This window comes from Nannospalax galili, unplaced genomic scaffold (assembly GCF_000622305.1).
Source record: "Nannospalax galili isolate Female #2095 unplaced genomic scaffold, S.galili_v1.0 scaffold395, whole genome shotgun sequence".
NCBI classification, from domain to species: domain Eukaryota; kingdom Metazoa; phylum Chordata; class Mammalia; order Rodentia; family Spalacidae; genus Nannospalax; species Nannospalax galili.
Genome location: NW_008335527.1, coordinates 1,221,849 through 1,240,796, shown reverse-complemented (window position 1 = coordinate 1,240,796; position 18,948 = coordinate 1,221,849).

Below are 18,948 nucleotides of genomic sequence, written 5' to 3'. Positions count from 1 at the left end.
TTTTCTAAACTAGATATCAATTGCTCAGGAAACAAGGGCAAGAACTAACAAATGGGACCTCATTACACTAAAATGCTTCTGTACATCAAAGGAGACAACCAAGGAAGCAACAGAAAACCCACGAATGGGAGAAAATCTTCACCAGCGACACATCTGACAGAGGTTTAACATCCGGAATATATAACGAACTCGAAAAACAAAGAATCAAGAAAGGAAGTGGGAGAAAATCATCACTAGCAATACATCTGACAGAAATTTAAAATCCAGAATATATAACAAACTCAAAAATGAGAGAATCAAGACAAGAAGTAACCAAATTAAAGGATGGGCTAAGGAGCTGAACAGAGAATTCTCAAAAGAAGAAGTAAAGATGGCTTTGAAGCATCTTAAAAGATGTTCAACATCACTAATAATTAGGGAAATCCAAATTAAAAGATTTAAGATTTCATATTACCCCAGTCAGAGTGTCTAAGATCAAGAGAACAAATGATACCAAATGTTGGAGAGGATGTGGGAAAGGGGAACACTCATCCACTGCTGGTGGGGCTACGAACTTGTTTAATCCCTATGGAAAGCAGTGTGGAGAACTCTTAAAAAACTACAAATGAACTTACCATTTGACCCAGTTATACCACTCCTTGGCATGTACCCAAAGAACTCATCCTATTGCAGAGACAATCCATGTTTGTTGCTGCTCTTTGGGCAATAGCTAAGAGATTGAAGCAACCTAAGTGTCCCTCAATTGATGATGATGAAAATGTGGTTCATTTATATGATGGAGTTTTACTCAGCAGTAAAGAAAGATGAAATCATGAAATTTACAGGTAAATGGATGGAGCTAGAAACTGTTATACTAAATGAAGTAACACAGACTCAGAAAAAAAAATAAATGACATATGTCCTCCCTCATATGTGGATCTAGCACCAAATCCTGGTAAGTGCGTATGTATTTATAAAGATGAAATCATGAAATTTGCAGGTAAATGGATGGAACTAGAAACTGTTATACTAAGTGAAGTAACACAGAATCAGAAGTGATGTATGTTCTCCCTCATATATGGATCCTAGCACCAAATCCTGATTGGATAAAAATTGGGTTAATTTAAGGGAGGGGTGATGGAATGGTATATAAGGAACCTAGGGGATAAAGGGAAAGAAGGAACTCAAGAGAGGTAGGACCAGAGGAGACGGGTATTATTAAGGGAGAAATAGGAAAATTGGGGGCACCTTAATTGGGGAAACCATGATGTAAGGGTTAGACAATGCAATAGATAAATAATGCCTAGCTAGTTTTAAAAACCAGAGAGAACCATATTCTTCCAACAATGTACTGACAAATTACACATACCAGATCAAGAAATATATGTCTAGGCAAGGTTTATCTGAGAACAATTGGTCTTTGCCCAAGCTTTATCTACATGGCACATGGTAATTAAAAGTACCAGACTGGTGGAACTAACCTTCTTGGATATTTAACAGACTATTTTGAGGCCTATACTAATTTGGTCAGAGGGACGTAAAGGACACTTTTTCTCCTTGCCCTCCTAGGTCGAGTAGTTCCAGGGAACTATGAGCATCTCTCAAAAGGTCCTGTCAATGTGGTGAGTCACCTGCCCTCTTGATTAAGGAGGTCATGGAGGCCCCAGGAGATGAACTTGAACCAGTGTCTGGTCTACAAAGAGGAGGGTCAACACAGAGGAATCATTTCCTGCATGCTTCCAAGAAGGTTAGACTTATCTTCACATAGGTGGAACTTGTAAAAGAAAGGAGCCAGGAGCTCCTCCCAAGCTCATGTGACCCCTGAGGAACAGATCCCCAAATGACCTTAAGAGTAAAAATAAATTGGTTTATCTAGGCCAACTCTATGGCCTTAAACACCCAAAAGGAAAGTATAACCAAAGATTAAAGGGGCCAATATAATTTTTTAAGAGTCCATATGTATTGCTAAAGGCTACATAACAAGCAACAATGCCAGACAGGAGATACCTTCTTTTGAGCTGTTGGCCAGGGTAGCCCAAGAGACCCCTGGATAGTAACCCAGCATAGAACTGGGAAAATGAACATCAGACCCCAATCTTATCTAAAGGCATATTGACCACTGATTGCTGCTAGATGAGGAACAACTGACCTTCCTAAAAACAAAGATCTCTAGTTAGGCCGACTAGATTCACTGGATAGACACAAGTACTGAGGAATGGCCGGGGGTGCCGACAACACAGCAGACAGCATGGATGATAGAGTATAAGGACTCTAATGGGGGGAGGGACTATGGGAGGGTGCCATCTGGGAAGTGGGTGTATAGATGAATAGGATGGTTTGGGATGTTCTCTGTAATATACACATAAAAAATCAACAAATTAAAAAGATGAGTTACATTTGAGGAGGAAGCATAATTTTTTTTTTTTTGGTCTTTTTGAGACAGGGTCTCCCTGTAGCCCCAGCTGTCCTGGAAAAATTTACATCATGTTAATTAGTAGAAATGATAAACATTACCATTGAAATCTACCCGATGACGTTATATCTATACACAAGTGCCAAGGATCTGAGTGCAACTGACTATGACTAGTAATAATCAGATACGTACAGATTAGAGACACATGTGCCAACATCTAAGTGTTATTAGCAAAACAATGAGTCTTTCTGTAAGAAACAATATATTTTAAAATGAAATGGAGATCTTTTTTAAAGGTCGAAAAACTCATTCAATTTTATGTCTTATAGGGTTTATACTGCGTTCAATATTGTATAACTGTATCAATTCAACTGTGAACCTAAAATTTTTATAGACACTTTTGAAAGAGATGTATCTTTGCTCCAGAAATTGTTATTATGTTAAAGCTGTAAAGAAATGCTTCTTCTAAAAAATGTTTTTTAATATTTTTTATTTATTATTTTTATTTTATGTGCATGAGTGTATTGCCTGCATGTATGTGAATGCACATGTGTCGTGCAGTGCCATGGAGGTCAGAAGAGGGCATCAGATTCCCCTGGAACTAGAGTTAAGATTGGTTCATAGCCACCATGTGGGTGCTGGGAATCGAACCCGGGTACTCTGCAAGAGTTGGCAGTGCTCTTAACTACTGAGCCATCTCTCCAGCCCTGCAAGTTGACATTTAAAACTAATCATCCCAAAGGCCATTGGGCAATTTTGAGCAGAGAGACATGATCTGATTTGTGTCTTACAGGATCCTTTGTTAGTGGGTGGAAGGAAGATCAGAGCAGGAGGCTATGATAGCCCAGATGAGAAAGAATGGATCAGAGTGGTAACAATGGACGTGACACAGTATCACAAGAGCCTCCACACATTTTGAAGAAAGACTGGATGGAATTTGCTTACACATTGGACATGGGAAAGAAGGGGAAATGAAAAGAGAGAGAAAATGATTCCAAACTTTTTGGTCTAAGGAACTGGAAAGATGCTTAGCTGCTGACTAAAAAGGGGGATTCTGGAGAAGAGAAGGCTCTATTAAAGTAATCTATAGTGCTGTTTTTATAGATTCAGAACATTTGAATAATTAATTTTATATGATACAATCTAATATAAATTTATATCATTGATACAGGAAAAGATCCTAGGTCTGTTTTTGAGTGGAAAAAAAGGAGATTCAGAATAGCAAAAATTAGCATGCAATTCTTATGAAAACTGGAGAGTATGTGTGGTTCTCTGAGACTTGGAATGGAAACATCTGGCTTGGTGTACTCAAAACCTTCAGACAGAGCCTCTGGACCCTGGGAAATGCAGGAACTGTCTGCTTATTGAAGCTGTTCTCTACTAAGTCCAACATTGCTCATCCCCTTGTTGAAAGACATTACAGAATCCTCTAACTTATAAACTACCCCCCGTCTGTCCTCTTGCACATCACACCAATAGCTAAGCTCAAGTCACCAAGTGGGAGGATCTGAGCCTTCTAGGCCAGGAAAGGGTCTCTGTGCTCTAGGACCTGGCCACCCTGTGCTAGCAGGAGTTGGAAGGGCATAACTATGATTGGATCCTAAGGTGATCAACAGACAAACAGCAACTTGGACAGGGAGGAGGTTCTGTTGACATGGAAGGCATTTCTTGTCATTCCAAATTCAACACCTTTGCAAAGGCTACAGAAGGCTGCTGATGTGCGGCCAGGGTGGCTCTTAGCCTCTTGGAAATGCGAGTGTTAGCACAGGAATAAGAAAAAAGCTGGAGCTGCTGGGGCAACGGTGGGAAAGCTAATGTCTCAGAGAAGGGTACATGTGAGAATGAACACTGCACAGCAGAGAAGTCTGTTTGCCAAAACAGTGAGGAAGGCTGCCAGAAGGGAGTGGCCTCTGCAAGAGCTCCATACCCTCTACAGACCAGAGTCATTAGGAAGTGCTACTACAACATTGGGCTCCTCATAGAAAGGGGGTTAATTAGAGTCAGAAACAATAGAGGCCAGGTGGTGATGCTTAAGGAAGGTGGACGCCATTATTGGTATGAACATTCAGGGAGGCCTGATGTAAAGAGGTTGTGGTAATAAGACAGAGAACCTGGCTGGTGTAGAGGCTGTACAAGGGCCAAGGAATATGACCTCCCCAATAGATTGGTAGCTCATAAGATTATTGCTCAAGAAGCAGCACAAAAGTCTACAATGCATGGTTAGTCAGGAAGAGTGAGCAGCCAGGCTAAGGAAAGAAATATCCCATATCCAGTATGTTGAGCCAGTATGACACAGACTCATTTACTAGAAAAAAAGACTGGGTCCCCAGGAAGGACTCTATAGCACCTTGAAAGTCATTACGGCCAAGTTCCCCAGGGCTTTTATTTAGATGATGATATGATGGGAAAAATAAATACTTGAACATCTCAAGAAATCATCCTCCTTCAACCTCCTAAGTAGCTGGTACTACAGAAGTGTGTCACTGTGCCCAACTCACCTGTGCCACTGTGCCCAGCTCACCCGGACACCTTGGAAGCTGTTTTACACAGGGTTTGAATTGGCATTCATTACTAAGGCCCCAAGTGTCATGATTACCTCTTATTAGCACAGGGGTGTGGAAGCCAAGTCACACAATGTCCTGACCCAGATGCAGCTCATAGTAAATGATCCATAGACTTGGTGGCCATTTCCTGTACCCCTAAGTATATCATTGAAAGGGGCACCTTGTGTAGTTGGCAGAATACCCATATGAGTCCTTTGGAGTATACAGGAAGAACATCATACTGAATAAAGAGAGTTGATATCTCTGTAAGTGCCTCTACCCCTTTCTAAGATAGTATGTAAATAGTATCACATACCAGAGAAGATAGCAGAGATGAAGAAAGTCAGAGACAAAGAGGCCTCAGAAAGAGGCACGTGGTTGGACATACTTTGGTGCATGAACTCAAAGTGTGAAAGACTGTTTGCTATGATAATACCTACACAAGAACATCTGCTGGCAATGGCCCACAAATAAAGAGATAGAATGGCTTGACTCATTGACAAAAGCTGGTTTGTTATCCTCCTTTCCAGTACTGGCACAATGGGCTCAAGAAAAATAGTCACAGAGGTTCCACAAGGACAAATCATACAGCCTCCATACACAAGATTGTTCTGGCTACTGCCATAGGTAGCCCTGCAGAACAGAGTTAATGCTGAGTTCCAAGTTCAGTACCATCTCTCCAAGAGAATCCACTTGCTACATTGAACTGCTTTGATCTAGGATGGTGTACAGCTCATCTTGACTGAAAGAAAAGCACATATTCTAAGCATAAGTCTGATTTCCTGCCGGCCAACCCTCCACCAGACCAGTATGATAGCTCCTACAAAGTAGTGACAATTGTCTTGGTATCTCACTTAATATCACCTTGGACAAGGGTGCCACTGTACAGCAAAAGAGGTAAAACCGTAGGTATGAGACGATGAGGTTCACTGGTCCTATACATCATCAAGAACTTTCCAGACTGATAAAATTGGGAGAACAGCTGTTTGAGGGGACTACTGAAACATCAGCTTAGAGATGGCCCTCTGCAAGAATGGAACACCGTTCTCCAAACGTTGTACACCACACAAACCAGCAGCAACTGTGAATGGTGGTATGTGCCTCTAATCTTAGTTCTGAAGAGGTAGAGGTAGGAGGATCAGAAGTCCAAGGTCATCCTCAACTATATGACAATTTTGAGGCCAATTTGAGTTACATGCGACCCTTCTCAAAAAAGGAAAAAAAAACATAAAAACCTGGGAATTCTTTGTAGAGTATTCTGATTGATAATGAATTGTAGAAACTGTAGCTAATGAAACCATGGATAAGAGGGAATTCTAAGAGTGACACTCCAGGTTACATTCTCAAACCCCCAGAGACTTACCTGAATTGTTTACACTCATGATGTAGGTGGTGATGATTGAGGCTGGCATCCCTGCAGTGTGTCTCTTAACCATCCCATCCCAGATGCATGCTTCTCTGTGCACAGAGACCTTATCAGGAAGACAGAATAACAAAGAACTTTCCTCTTACCATTTAACCTTGGATTATGTAACAAATATTTTTCACATACCCCCAAGTTAAAAGCATGCCAATCCAGTATAGAGTCTATTACAACTCTATTCCCACCGGGGTAGTGGAAAGAGCTAATATTATTTTTTTAAATATAGCAAAGCCAGGTTTTCTTGGTTATTTTTGTTAGTGTAAGCCAAGAAGATCAACTAGCTCCTTTTTAAAATCTTCCAGAACAATTGAGGATATTTGAGAGGTTTTTTTTTGTTTTTGTTTTTGTTTTTAGTGTTTTAAAATCTCAACTGACTCATTTGTTGGGAACAAATTCATATGTCAGCATGTGGTCTGACCAATATGATCTATCTATAGGAGGGAAAAAAATTCCACAATATTTTCAAATGAGATACATTCAGTAGTCATATGTTCTTGTTTTAATTTTCCCTTGTTTAAAAAAAATGTATTGCGGTCTAGCAAGCGAGATGACTCAATGGGTAAAGGCGCTTGCCGAGTAAGCCTGGCAGCTTGAGTTCAATTCCCAGAACCCACATAAGGGTGGAAGGAGAAAACTGACTCCACAAAGTTGTTTTCTGGCCTCCACATATGTGCTGTACATACAAGCATGCACAAACATATCATACATACATACACAGTAATAACAATACTTTTTCCTAAAAACAAGAAGATGTATTTATCAACCACAATGCAGTCACATAAGTCAAAGAGCTTTGCTGTGGTAGGGAGACTGATCACTATCCATCCTGTTGTTTCAACCATGGTAATTGACCCTTGAGAAAGAGAAGCTTGGTTTAGTCTGCTTGAGTGAAAGGAAACAATGCAAGCAGAAGTAGCGGATGAAACTCAAAGTGTGAACACAGGAAATCCACATGTGATGGCCACTGAACACTTGATTGCTCTGTCTTTTTCCTCTACCTTTCCCAAAGCCATACTAAGTCTGTACCTTTGCTCCCACCTCTGACTTTTTTGTTTTTTAGATTCTCTTACTTCCCAGTCTCCATGGGCCAGGAAGGCTGCTGTAGGTACTTCTGTGGAATAATATAGCTTCTTTACCTCTTAAGCCAACTTCTTTCTTTTGCAGTGCTGGGGACTGAACCCAGAGCTCGTGCGTGCTAGGCAAGCACTCTACCACTGACCCATATGCCCAACCCTCAAGTTGAATGTTTGTGGTTTCTCTCTGAGTACTTGTCACCATGTGGTCTGATCAAAATGATCTACCCACAGGAGGAGACTCTAGACACAGGAGTTCAGGTTGAATCTTATGTTCCTAAACTCCTTGTTATGAAAATAGTTACCAGGTCTTGCTCTATAGCAAGGAAGATACAACTAGGAAGATACTTGAAAGAATGAGGATGGGCTGCATCAAGCACCCCAAACATATTTACTACATATATGTTAGAAACTCTTAACAAATTCCACCCAATTTCCTCTGGCAGGTAATGAGGTAAGAGACAAAACATCCAACCCTGTGAACTTGCACGTTCTGTTTGGTTTTATGTGGAGGTGCCCGAGAGAGGAGGCTAATAATCCAAAGGTTCGGTGTATGGTATTTGGTTTTGAAAGAAAAGAAGTGGAGAAGAGATAATTATTACAGGATTCTTCAAAATATTAGTAGAGGCATCACTTACTTTCAAACAAAAAAGTATTACTTAAAATTATATATCTTGGCATGATGGCTCATACCTGTTATACCAGCACTTGGGAAGCTGAGACAAGAGGATTGAAGCCAGCTTGAGTTACATAGTAAGCTTCAGGCTTGTCAGGGCTATGCAATAAGATGAGAGAGAGAGAGGGAGAATAGAAAAGAGGAAAAAGAGGAGGAGCGGGGAGAGAAAAGTTTTGGGTTAGGGTGTAGTTGATGAGATTTAACCTAAGAATTCTACTTCTCAGAATGTAGTAAATAATAATAACAGTGCATAAAATATTATCCAGTAAGATTTTCATTGTAGATATGCATAACTGGGGAAAGTTTACACACTCATCAATAAGAATTTCAGAGGCTAGAGAGATGGCTCAGCAGTTAAGAGCTCTGGCTGCTCTTGCAGAGGACCTGAGTTCAATTCCCAGCAACCAATAGGCAGCTAACAACCATCCAAAACTTCAGTTCCGGGGATCCAATGCCCTCTTCCGGCCTCTGCAGGCATTGCATATATGGGTATATTTACATACACACAAAGCACTCATACACAAAAAATAAATATAAAGGATATATCTAAAGAATTTCAATGTCAAATTTGTATTATATGCATATGGTTGACCATCAAATAACCTCTTAAAAATCTTTTAAACAACTACTAACATAATATGTGAAATGAAAGTTCAAAATATGAAATGATGTATACATTCCAATTTTATCTTAAAATATTTGCCTATAGTACATTTAAATAAGATGAAAAGGAAATACATCAAAACTTTAATGTGCTCTTTCTGAATGGTGGGGATACGGGTAATTTTTATTTTCTTTTTGACAGTTAATTTTCCCAAATAGTCAAAGATGGCTATACATATTGTTTTAATAACAAAAATATGTCCAAATTCAAATATATTATATTGGCCTTTTCTCTGATTGATTGCTTTGGCCTTCCACCTGACAGCACAGGGCTCAATGAACTGATCACTGAGAGAAAAGAGATGGCTGAGCAGCCGTGAAACACAACCAAAAATTAGCATTCATTTATTTCTCAGCTACCCTTTTGTTCTTCTGGAAAAGATGTCACAGAAGTCAATAGTTTGCATAAAACTGTCAACTGACAGTAGATATTTCTACTTTTATCATTTATTTGTACATTTATGTGTGTGTACACATGTGTGTATATGGGTGTGCATACTATGGAAATCAGAGACTAGCTTGTGGGAATCACTTCTTTCCTTTTACCATGTAGGTCCTGGGGATCAGACTCAGGTCATCAGACTTGGCAGCAAACACTTTTATCCTACAAACCATCTTGCTGGCCCCAACAGTAGATATTTCTTATTTCTACTCACGAATTTGATCTAACATGTATGACTATCAATTATCTGTTACCCACTTCTATCTCCATGGATGTTGACAGTACTTGTGGAAATGGTCCCTTCTATTTTTTCTTCTTTTTTAATTTTCCTTCTTTTTTAAATGAACGGTTAAACTTATTACTATAATAGCGTGCCGACAAGTATGGCAGAGTCTAAAAATACAGTTCCATTTTACAATAAAATATTCAGTATTTTGACTGGCTGCAAGAGTTATTTGGCCATAATTTGTTGGTTAAAATTCCCTGAGGTTTGTTTACATGGCTCTTTGGGTTCTTTCTTTTAAGTGTATCAGCATTTTTGTCCAGCTTCAAGCAATCCTCATCTCAGCATGTAGGAAGTTGGTAGGGAGCACAGAGACTCATTACAGAATTCCAGTCAAAACGTAATTGGTGGGAGAAGTCAAGGTACTAACACCGTTTGGAGTTTTATATAAACAACATCTTACAAGATTTTGTCTTTTTTTTGAGACAGGGTCTCCCTGCAGCCCTAACTGGCCTGGAACTCACTATGTAGACCAGGTTGACCTCAGTCTCACAGAGATCCACCTGCCTCTGCCTATAAAGTTTTTTTTGAAACAGGGTCTCATGTATCCCAGGTTGGCCTCAAACTCCCTATGTAGCTAAGGCTGACTTTGAACTCCTGATCCTCCCAAGTGCTAGGATTACAAATATGTGCTAGCACACCAGGTATAGGCAGTGCTGGGGATTGAATTTAGAGTTTTGTGAATGCCAGGCATGTACTCTACCAACTGAGCTAATCACCAGCCCTGGTGATTTTTAAGAAAGAATTTTTTTTAAGTTCCCTTTAAGGTGGTTTTTTTTCTCAATTATATGCTGACTCCAGTGGTACTGTCGTTCTTCAAAACAGCTGTGGAATCCTGTTTTGGAATTGCTTTCAAATATGGTTTATGAAATATATCAGAAAATTAATCTCTTCAATTCTGATCACATATGAATAAGATTAAAAAGTGAGATTACTCAATTTATTTACCAGGCTGGGCTCCAGATGCCTTTTGCATTTTCTAAATAGCAGATCTTCTCACAAAACCAAAGTTTGCCACCAATAAATCCTTCAAAACCACATGCCTTAGTCTAGGACAGGAATTCCAATAAGAGAATTCCAACAGGGATTAGAATGGGGGCAAAGTCACTGGAATAAGTATAGAGCATTCCAGCCTAACAACTCTGACTAGGCCTCTTAATCTGTAAAACTGCACACACATAAAAATAATCCTAACATTCTACATTTAACCAACAGTGAATGGGGCCAGCTCTGTCTCAGAAGATGCAACTGAATATTAAGGTCTAGACTATTCTAGGCCAATACCAATCTTAAGAGAATTTCAAGAAGTGACCTAAAATGCTATTTTAGAATTATGTTATTTGAATTGTCCTAATCAGAAAAATTCAAGTCAAATGCGGCAGTGCATGGCTGTAATCCCAGCACTCAGGAGGCTGAAATAGGATTGTCATGAGTTTGAGACCAACCTGGGTTACATAGCCAGTAGTAGTTGGCCAGGCTGGGATAGAGGAAGAAGGAACGAAGGAACAGGAAGGAAGGAAGGAAGGAAGGAAGGAAGGAAGGAAGGAAGGAAGGAAGGAAGGAAGGAAGGAAGGAAGGAAGGAAGGATGTTCTAGTTTGTTTCTCCATTGCTGTGATAAAACACTCTGACCTCTACCAACTTGGGGAGGAAAGGTTTATTTATCTTACATCTCCAGGGTCACAGTTCATCAGGGAACCCAAGGTAGGAACTCAGGGCTGGAACCTGGAGGCAGGAGCAGAAGCACAGACCATGGAGGAATGCTGCTTACTGGTTTGCTTCCCCAGCCCCTCCTCAACCTGCTTTCTTATACAACACAGGCCCACCTGCCCAGGGGTGGCACCACCCACAGTGGGCTGGGCCCTCCTGGGCCCTCCCACATCACTTAGTAATCAAGAAGATGCTCCACAGACATGGCCACAGGCCAGTCCAATGAAGAAAATTCCCCAATTGAGGGTCCCTCAACCCAGGTGTGTCAGGTTGACACTAAAGCTATCCAGCACAGAAGGGAAAGGAAAGGAGAAGAAAAATTATATAGAATAAGGACAGATTTTCACACTTTTTTATAAGTATAGTATTTGCATCATTTCTACCCCTCCGACTCTTTCCACGTCCCCTCACCCTCTCAATTTCTTGTCCTCTTCTTTGATTATTATTATAACACATATACATTTATAAATACATATGTATGTGCAGTAAGTTCATTTAGTGATGCTCATGTGTATGTGTTTAGAGCTAACCACTTAGGATTAGATAACCTATCAGGGATCCCTGGAGAAAACTGATTCTCCCTCCTTCAGCATCCATTGATTGCCTGTAGCTCTTCATTTAGAGGTGGGACTCCATGAAATTTCTTCCATCCACAGAGGCACGCCAACTAGTTTTGTCATTGTGCAGATCTGATTAGACTACCATACTGCAGAGATTTCACGGGTGTGGTTTCCCTACCATGCCTAGAATGCCTTATCTAGCAGTAGGTGTCTTGGTCCTCTGGCTCTTACAAGTTTTCCATCCCCTTTTCTGCAAAGTTCCCTGAGCCTTAGGTGTAGTGGTTGCATTATAGATGTATCAGCTAGGGCAAGGCACTTCGCAATCACTTATTCTTTGCATTTTAACTAGCTGTGGAATCTGCTGCAAAAAGATGCTTCTTTGATGAGTGGTGAAAGCTACACTTGTCTGTGAATCTAAAGATAAATATTTAGAATATAATATAGTAGGAAATTACATTGTCTAGGAAAGTGACAGTAGAAGTTCTTCTCTAGGGTCTATGACTCTCCAAACATGTACTTAGGTATATTTACAGTACCGTGCACTGATTCCTCCTAAGGAGGGGACTTTAAATTAAAGTCCTCCCTCACCTTCATTCAGACCTTCAAAGCACAGCAGGGAATGCATTTGCATTCAACAAAATGGAAATACCTAGATAACCTCTGAAAATCTGGAAGGCAGCCTAAACTGGAACATACAACCACAGCTACCTACCTCCCTCGAGGCAGTTGCTGTGAAATAAAGAGCTCAGACTTTAAAACACTGTTTAGTTAGAGCGTCTTTGCTATCATTAATAGCAGCAGCAGCAGTCCCTTACAGGTTTCATATCTTTGAAAAAAAAACGGGCAAAAACAGCTCAGGTAGGTCAATGACAGTTCATTGGCTCTGCTCGCATTGTTCATTTGAATACCAGGAACTGTGCCACACACAAAAATGTACATTCTGGCTACACTTATTCATTTGTAAGGAATTCATCCAAATTACTGTAAGTATTTGGGTCTTCATGTGACTGTAATAAGGATGTACTCTTACTCCAGTCCCTGCCTACAAACAGTCTGAAGTTCGTCCCTGCCACCCACAACTCCACTCCAGATACTAAAGGTCCCCCAAGCTTAGCAATGTCTTGGGCTGGGGACCATAATCTCATTCATGAGATGACAGTGGTCCAGCAGGTAAAATCTAGAAAAACAGGCAGCTTATTGTTCCTTTGAGGAGATAATCAGATTCTTCATTTTTCTCTTTATTTATTTATTTATACATTTTTTTTTTAATTTTTTTTTTTGAGACAGGATCTCCCTACAGCCCCTGCTGTCCTGGAACTCACTATGTAGACCAGGCTGGCCTCGAACTCACAAAGATCCGCCTGCCTCTGCCTCCCAAGTGCTGGCATTAAAGGCGTGAGCCACCATGCCCAGCCTCAGATTCTTTATTTTTAATTTTTAAAAAATGTGCATATACATGTGTGTGTGCATGTGGAGGTTAAGACTGATGTTGTGTGTCCTCCTCAATCACTTTCCACTTATTTTTTGAGACAGAGTCTCTCCCTGAGCTTAACACTCACAGATCTGGCTGCACTGGCTGGCCAGCAAGCCCCAGGGATCCGTCAGTCTCTGTTTCCCCAGCACTGGGGTTAAAGGTGTGTGGGCCACACCCAGCTTCTTACATGGATGTTAGGGATCAAAATTCACGTTCTCATGCTTGCATGGCAAGCACTGCACCACCTGGGTCATCTCTCCTGCCTTAGCTTTTTAACAAAACGGAATTACATTGTACCAAAGTGCCTGGCAACCCAAAAATCATCTCATGTTGGATGGACTCATTGGTCTCTCTTGGAATTCAAGGACTACCCCTCAGAGTATTCTCCCACATTTCAAGACATCTCTAGATTTGGACATGAGGAACTGTCACCAGATCCCCTAAATCCCACCTTTCCCTGCATTATTTTCCAAGCCCCGTCCTTCTTTCCTTTAATCTTTAAGAACTGATCCACAGCAAATGGTAGCTTTACATATTCTTTTCATCATTTAGATCATCATTTCATCTAAGACATAACAGCATCCCCTGCTTGATTATGATCCTGATTTCTTCTGCTTCTCCTGGGTCCTAATAGTAACCTTCTAAGATGCAGTGGTGTAGAGACTCATTACAGTACCCATGCACCTGCAGAAGAAACATATGGATGGAGAAAAAGTTGTTTTTTATTCAAATATGCTGCTGATGACTGAATTAGTTACTTTTCTCATTACTATGTCAAAGTCCCTGACAAAAGCAGCTTCAGGAAAGAAGTGTTTGTTTCGGCTCATGGTTCACAGTCCATCATGCAGCAGGAGCCTGAGGCAGCTGGTCACATTAAGTCCCCAGGCAGGAAATGGAGAGCGATGGATGTTGATACTGACCTCCGTTTCCTTTCTATGCAGTCCAGGACCTTGGCCCATGAAACGATACCACTTACATTTGGGGTGGGTTATTTCACCCCAATGAACCCAATGTAGAAAGTCTCTCATAGACATGCTAAAGGTTTGTCTTCTGGTGATTCTAATTCTGTCAAGTTGATAGCATTAAGCATCATAATGATGGTATTACTACTTTTTTTGACAAGAGTCTTCCTGTAGCCCCAGCTGGCCTGGAACTTGCTGTGTACACCCAGCTGGCCTTGAATTCATTGAGATCCACCTGCCTCTGCCTTCCCAAGTGCTAGTATTAAAAATGTGTGCCACCATGCCCCGAAATGATGGTATTATTTTTCATTTTTGTTATCCCACCCCTGCCTACCAATCGCCTTCATGGGTAAACAGTGAAATGTTAATATTGAATCTCAGACTAAAGAAAACAACAAGTTTCGCTAATTACTTCCAACTCTAAAAATCAGTAGTTGGCAATACCAGTTGTCTAAAGATCCAGTCCTAAAATTTCATCACTCAGTTAATTCTCCCTTAGAGGTTTGAAAAAAGATATTTCAGTTCTCAGTTGAAATTTATTCTCAATTTTCTTCACTAAATTAATTTTTAAATAAATAATTTATTGAGAATTTCATACATGCATATAAGGTATTTTGATCAAATCCATGCCCACTCCCTCCCCTCCAACTCCTCCCATATCTCCCCATCACTTTTTTTCTGATAACTTCATGTATTCTTTCTTCTTCTTTGATTTATTATTTTTTAAATGGGGCTTTGGGCTACTCTAACATTCCCCCTTCTGAAGAGTTAACCCTAAAATTTTTTAAGGATTAGATAAATGCTCCCAAATATTTTCGACATTTTTGGCCTTTAGAATGGAATAGGTTGCTAAGAACCCAAGGACATTGTGAGTTTTAGCCAAGAAACTGGCTACTTCTCTTTGGGGTCTTTTTACCCTAACTGCCTAGCTAATTCCTACCTCCAATTCTTATCACACCATCCTCTGAAGAGGTTACCCAAATTGCCAATAGGGAATCAGGACACAGACTGCTCTGGCTTCTTCCATGCTGAACAGGAACGCAGGGTGAGGCATTTGGAGTACCCCTTCAGTGAGTCTATCTAAAAGACTCCCAAATTGCATTAGTCTTATTTCAAGAAGGAAAAGAAAGTCTTTGAATCATGAATAGGAGATGTGAAGGAGAAGTAAAGGCAAGAGTAATTAGCATTACAAGTTCTAGACAGGGAACTAGAAAAAGTCAGAACTTTCAATTTTCAAATGTTCATCTGAGAGTCCATTGGAATTTCTTGACAAGGGCTTCCAAAAGCATCCCTCTATTGGGTTCCTCCTCATTTTTCTATTGTCTTCCAAAGCTGAAGTCTAGAGTGATGGATTCAGGATTTTCTTTCAGGTATTTTGATAGCTGTTGGAGTGGTTAGAATCTGTGACAGTTCCCTCTCAAAGGCTTCTAGATAGGGGGAGAAAACAAATTTAGCCATCATTTTAGAACAATAGCTGGTTGTCTCCCTTAGCTACAGGTGGGCACTGCAGTATTGGAGACCAAGATTTGAAGTCTTACATCTGAGCAGCACTTTCTGGTTAGGAACAAACTCATCAATTAGAAATAATTTTCTAAATAACTTTTTTATATAGACTTAAGCCTAATGTCTGGGATGTGTAATCCCTTGAACTCTTAAAGAAATATACTGATGACTTTACTCTTTGGTTATACTTTCCTTTTGGGTGTTTAAGACCATACAGTTGGTCCAAAGAAATCAATTAATTTTTACACTTAAGGTCATTTGAGGTTCTGTTCCTCAGGAGTCACATGGGAGGAGCTCCTGGCTCCTTTCTTTTACCAGTTCCATCTATGTGACAATAGGTCCTCCTTGACCATGTCTGGCTTCACTTGAAAGCATGAATGAGACATTTCCTCTGAGTTGACCCTCCTCTTTGTAGACTGGACACTGGTTCAAGTCCATCTCATGGGGTCTCCATGGCTTCCCTGAACAAGAGGACAGGTGACTCACCACAGTTACAGGACATTTTGAAAGATGTTCCATAGTCCCCTGGAAGTTAGTCGACCTTGGAGAGCAAGGAGCAAAATCTGTCCTTTAAGTCCCTCTGACCACATTAGTACAGGCCTCAAAGTATGGCTGGTGGAACTGACACTGATTCTAACCACTCCAACAGCTATCAAAATACTTGAAAGCAATACATCCAATAAGGTTAGTTCTGCTAGTCTGGTACTTTTAATTATCATGTGCCATGTAGATAAGGCTTCGGTAAAAACCCAAATATTCCCAGATAACTTTGACTAGAAATATATTTTGTTCCTTAAACTAGTTGACTAAACTATGACCATAGACATTTTAAGATTATGTGTATATTATTTTTGTCTCAAACTTTATATATCATAACACGCCTACACAGACCTTCATCACTTGTTTAGGCTTTCTTATTTTTTCTATTTTGGAAAATATCTCCATTCCCATATCCTTTTAACATCTTTTACATTCTCGTTTTCTTTCTTTTTTTTTTTTTAATAATTAAAAGACACAATAGCATTAACAAACAAATTTTCCATCTGTTGTGAGACTTCTTTTCCTGGGGATGCTAAGCAATGCTTACTCCATTTCAAGTTTCTAGTGTTGAGCCAATGTTTGATTAAAGTTTTACTGGGGAACCAACGAATTTATTGAGCTTACTTACCAAGATAACTGAGGGGTTGCTAAGGTGTATGTATGACCTGAAGGTATGCACACTGGAAAGCCTTTACCCAGGGTGGGTCATGCCTTCTCTTCCTAGCCTTCCCCGGATTGTATAATTTAGCCCTCCCCAAATCAAGGAGGCCATATGTGATTAGGGACAAATTACATTCAGTTGGCTGGGAAGAGTGGCTGGATAATGTGGTGAAGTCCACTGACCCGCTTAGCCCTCCTTTAATGAATGAGCAAAAGCATCAACAAGCCCAATTGTGACAGTTTCGTGATCAGGCTCAGCAGAAGTCATGATGATGGTAGTTATTTTGTGCAGAAAGGACTGCTCTATAGCATCATCTTATTAAAAGGACCTGGAATTTAAAAGGATTTGGTACTAGGAGCCACATATGAGGGAGAACATATGTCGTTTGTTTTTCTGAGTCTGTGTTAGTTCCTTAGGATAACAGTTTCTAGATCATCCATTTACCTGCAAATTTCATTATTTCATCTTTCTTTACTGCTGAATAGAACCCCATTGTGTAAATATACCATATTTTTGTTAACCGCTAATCAATTGAGGGACACTTAGGTTGCTTCAACCTCTTAGCTATTGTGAACAGAGCAACAACAAACATGGATGTATAAGTGTCTCTGCAATAGGATGAGTTCTTTGGGTGTATGCCAAGGAGTGGTGGAACCCGGTCATACAGTAGGTTCATTTTTAGTTTTTATTTTTATTTTATTTTTTTTAATTAGAAGAAGCATTTCATTACAACAGCATTAACCTATTGAATAACATTTTTCTGAGCTAGGGTACATCTCTTTCAAAATTGGCTGTACATTTTTAGGTTTACAGATGAATTATTGTGCTGGTACAATACTGACTATTTTTAAGGAACATAACCATTATGTCATTAACATACCCATGAAATTCAACAATAATTTCATAATATTAATGTCCAGTTGGTGACTGTAGGAATGACCTTTACAATATAAGTGCAATCTGGACTAATGACTTTTACCAGCCTCAGAACCAAAAAGCTGTGTTTTTAATGTAAACAAACTCACTGAGCCATGTGCCTTTTTTGTGACCTGGGAATATGACCCCTCAGAACCCCTCCTCGCCTTCCACCTAAGATAGTGTTTACATGCATGCATCCTTTATATATGAAAAGGCTGGCAACAGGGTACTTTTCTCATTGCGAACAATGAGAGAAAATGAGTGTATGTGATAGTCTAGTCCTAGGGCTCAAAGGGTAAGATCCTCTGATAAGATAAAGGTGAGTCCTGACCTTCTACTTCTCCATTTCATATGGGAGATACTGTCTCAATAAAAGACAGAGTGAAGCCCTGGTTTGAACATCGTTCCAAGAGACATCTGAAGGGTCAAGTGCTCACCAGTTTAGGTATGTTCTTGGCCATATGAATGCTGGGAGTCAGGCTGCTTCTTCTTCAAGCATTGCCATAATGTGACTTAGAAATGCCACAGGTGACCACATTCCTGTGTTGCACTTTTCTTCTGTGGCCCTCTTTATACTGAATTTACATTATTACTTTAAATTGAAATTTAGAACCACAAAATATTTGTGTACATGTGTGAGTGCATGTATATAGGTGGGTGTTTGTGTGTAGGTGTGTGCACACATGTGTGCATGTGCCAAAAGACAACCTTGGGTGTCATTCTTCGAGTATAGATCTCAAGGTATGTCTGTTAAACATCCAAGAAGGTTAGTTCCACCATTCTGGCATTTTTAATTACTGTGTGTCTTGCAGATAAGTCTTGGGTAATGACCAGTTGGTCTCAAATAAACCTTATCTAGAGATATTTTTCTTGGTCTGTTATGTATAATTAGTCAGTAGATTGTAGAAATAATATGGTTCCCTCTGGTTTTCGTGTGACTGGCTAGGTATTGTTTCTCTCATATCGTCTCACCCCTCTATCATGGTTTTCCCATTTAAGGTGCCTCCACTTCCCCCCTTTCTTCCTTACTAATACCCTTGCTCCTATGACCCTACCTCTGTTGAACTGCTTCTTTCTCCTTATCCCCTAGGTTCCTCATATACCCTTCCCTCCTCTCTCCCTTAATC